Raw genomic sequence first — 3,761 nt, forward strand, 5'->3', positions numbered from 1 at the left:
CTCAAAAACTGAAAATTTATGGTTAAACTGTATATCTTTACTGGATTTTAAAGTTAAATTTACCAATCCTTTAGCTCTGGTCTGTCCACCAATGCCATTTATTAACGTATTATCTCTGTGTACTGGTGTGTTAAAAGGAATCGCTTCATTTTTTATGACAGAAAGTGATGCACCAGTATCAATAAGCCAGTAATATTTTATGTTATTAATGTACAATGCCACATATTTTGTGTTTTCATTGCATGATAAGACGGTGTTCTTAAGATCGAAAAAACTGAATCGGTTTATTATTTGATGTTTGACTACTTTGAAGCTCCTCTACATTGTGCTCAACTGCATATAAATTTCGATTTTGAGTGTTATTTCTACTTGTTGTGAAACCCCTACCTCTGGTAATGTAAGAAGGTCTGCGATTAGTATAATTAACTCTCAAGTTATTATTAAAATTATTAGCTCTATAGTTACTATAACTAGCGCGTCCTGTTCCACGCTGATTACCGTAATTGTTGTTACGCTGACCACGAAAGAAGTTTGCGTTTTGGCCATAATTGTGACTACCACGGTGACCGCGATTAGCACTAAAGTGCCTATTGTTATAGAAAGTACGTCCTTGCTTTGATACATGCATCAGGTTACCTTGTGGTGGAGCTGGCCTGTCCTCGTCTTTGGCAGCCTGTACTGCTTCTTTCAAACTGCTATAATTTCGGGACGTAATGATTGTAGATACTCGTGAGCTACGAAGTCCATCTGAAAATGTTTTTATCGCAGTTTTTTCATTTATGGGTTTAAGTACCGAATAAACACTCGAGTCCCCATCGGCCTGTGAAATCGTCATGTCAGTAAACAACTGCTCTATTTCCTTACCATATTCCTCAATGAAAGAAAGAAAGAAAGAAAGAAATTTTTATTTGTAAGCATCGTGTTGATACATCAGTGAGATAAACAATACAACAAAAAAAAAAACAAAACTTAAAATAACAATACAATTAAATAATATCTAAGAAAGATTATAAAAAGAGGCATAAATAAATAAAAACAAAATGCTGCCTACACAGCAGTACGATGCCACAAACAGGAAAATCACTCAGCATTTGCTGTCGTCCTAGGAATTTCACACACAGAAAAAAAAGGAAGAATAACAATAAAAAAAAATAACGATTTAAATTATATAGTTTTTTTTTTTTTCTATACTTAAATTAAAATACGATTCGTACTATGTGTGAAATTCGCAAAGACGGCAGCACTGATTTTCAGTGATCACCTATTTCCGTACGTCAAGTGAACGACATTGACAATAGTCCACTATTATGTCGTGTTAAAATCAAATAAAAAATAAAAGTAAAAACATAACAGAAATCAAAACAAGTCTAGGATAGTATGATGCGCTCAGCCCTCAGGTACCTCGCGGCGGCAGTGGAGGTTGGACGTGTAGCACAATGGATTAAAATTTAAAACTAAATTATATTACGCTGAGATCACAAAGATATTCGATCACCTACGAATTATTTAAGGAGAAAGAAAAAAAAAGAATTAATAATAATAAGTAAGTAATATATACTAATTTCTGTTTTTCTTTTCTTTTTTTAAATGTGTTTTAATATAATCTAAATCACAATAATATTACTTTTGTGTCTTTGCATTTATTGGAGGTATAAATTAATATAGCGAACATATTATTACAGAAGGTCGCAAGCAGGTCGAGACGTGCCGTTTAACAAATATCATAACAATCAAATAGAGGTTGAAATCTATTCACTAAATAGTCTAACCAAGTCTGATCAATACTCCATCTTGCCAATGGGCCATGCACTGTAAGGTGAGTAGATTTGATTACATATTAAAAAAAAAAAAAAAGTTATAAGATTATATTGAATTATCATTTTATAGTTATGACATATACATATATAAAATCTCATCTATACAACTACATACACACACATACCTACATATTATACACACACACACACACACGAACATGTATATAAATTCATACATATGTATACAATTAAATATAAATCATTATATTATATTTAAATTAACAAAGATAAATAAAATCAATTGCTATGTTTGCTTTTGTTTATCAAGAAGAAATTTTCTGTATTTGTTTCTAAAATTATGAATTATATTTAGGTTCCTCAATGGCGGGGGAAGGTTGTTCCAGCACTTGGTGGCGGCGTATCGAAAACTGCCACGGAAGGCGGCCGTTCTATGGAGAGGCATAAGAAGTAAATATGATTTCGATCTGGTTGCGTATGTGTTCGTATCGTGCGCCCAACGAAGCTTGTTATAAAGGTATGGTGGAAGTTTGAACTTGATTACCCCGAATAAGAGCGTCATAAAATGCAGTTGCCTACGGTATTCCATTCTCATAATTCCTGCGTTATTTAAATATTGTGTGACATGCGTACGTGGAGGTATATCGAAGCAATATCTTGCACAAGCATTTTGCACCTTTTGAATTAAATTTTTTGTACGTTGCAATAGTCTTGGGCCCACCACTACATCGGCGTAATTTAATTTGGATAATACTAATGATTCACATAGGCGGATTCTTACATTTACCTTTAAAAACTTTCTTATTTGGTATAAAACTTTTAGACGATAAAAGCAGCTTTTAACTGTATTATGAATATGTTTTTCAAATCTAAGGCATTCGTCCATAAGTACGCCAAGATTACGTGCTTCTGTAACTCTTTCAATTGGTTCATCTTGAATTTTAACCATAGGTATTTCCCTTGATATCAATTGTATTTGATTCGCCGTGCCCAGTATTACAAATTTAGACTTTTGTGGATTTAGCGCTAAACAATTTGCTTCTGACCAACCTGCTATGTTTCTTAAATCTTCATTTAGCTTAAGTACAGCATTATGAGTTTCATTAGGTGGAAAAGATATATATATTTGTATGTCGTCAGCGTACATATGGTAACGGCAGTTTTTTATGACCTTTGTTACGTCAGCGCAATATATTATAAATAGTAGAGGACCAAGTATCGATCCTTGGGGTACACCTCTAAGAACTTGCCTACATTGCGATGATTTTATGGTGCCATCTTCATGTTTAAGTTCTACGGTTTGCGTTCTACTACCCAGATAACTGGTGAACCATTGTATAGCTTCTGCGCTAAGTCCGTAGTAGTGTAGTTTAGCTAGTAAAAGAGAGACGTTAATCGTATCAAATGCCCTAGAGTAATCCAAAAAAACTAGTATAGTGCCATTACCTTTATCTTGCGCGTTTAATATTTCGTCAACCACATCAATCAGTGCAGTTGCAGTACCGCGACGTTTACGGAATCCTGACTGTCTCATGGGTAATATATTATTGGTCTCAAGAAAATCAGATAGCTGATTATATACTATTTTTTCCAATACTTTGGATAAACATGGCAGGATACTTATTGGCCGTAGATCCTTATTTTCTGAGGGATTATTATTTTTAGGGATAGGCTTAATTATCGCTTTCTGCCATATTATAGGAAATATGCTCTGGGTAATAGACATATTAATTATCGTAGTAATAATTTCTTGAATATGAGGCATAATGAGCAACAACATTTTTAGAGATATTCCATCGGCCCCAACAGCATTTGATTTTATACTACTTATTACTTTATTGACAACTGTACAATCGACAGTTTTGATGTAGAATGTAGCATCACCATAAAGTTGACTGTTAAAGTATGCTATATCAGTTTGAGAAGCCTGAGGCCTGCCTGGTAGTTGGAGAAAGTGATCATTAATACCATCTGGATCATCAAAAT

At 33.8% G+C, this 3,761-nt stretch overlaps 1 long non-coding RNA gene across 1 annotated transcript; it reads left to right on the forward strand.

Annotated features, from left to right (window-relative positions):
* Positions 1 to 1,278: 1,278 nt before the first annotated feature.
* On the forward strand, positions 1,279 to 2,732 carry LOC124542757. Its single transcript, XR_006967380.1, has 3 exons — positions 1,279 to 1,543; positions 1,683 to 1,816; positions 2,131 to 2,732. It is a non-coding gene; the product is annotated as an uncharacterized LOC124542757 (long non-coding RNA).
* The last annotated feature ends 1,029 nt before the right edge of the window (positions 2,733 to 3,761 follow it).

The sequence above is a fragment of the Vanessa cardui genome, chromosome W, assembly GCF_905220365.1.
Source record: "Vanessa cardui chromosome W, ilVanCard2.1, whole genome shotgun sequence".
Taxonomy (NCBI): domain Eukaryota; kingdom Metazoa; phylum Arthropoda; class Insecta; order Lepidoptera; family Nymphalidae; genus Vanessa; species Vanessa cardui.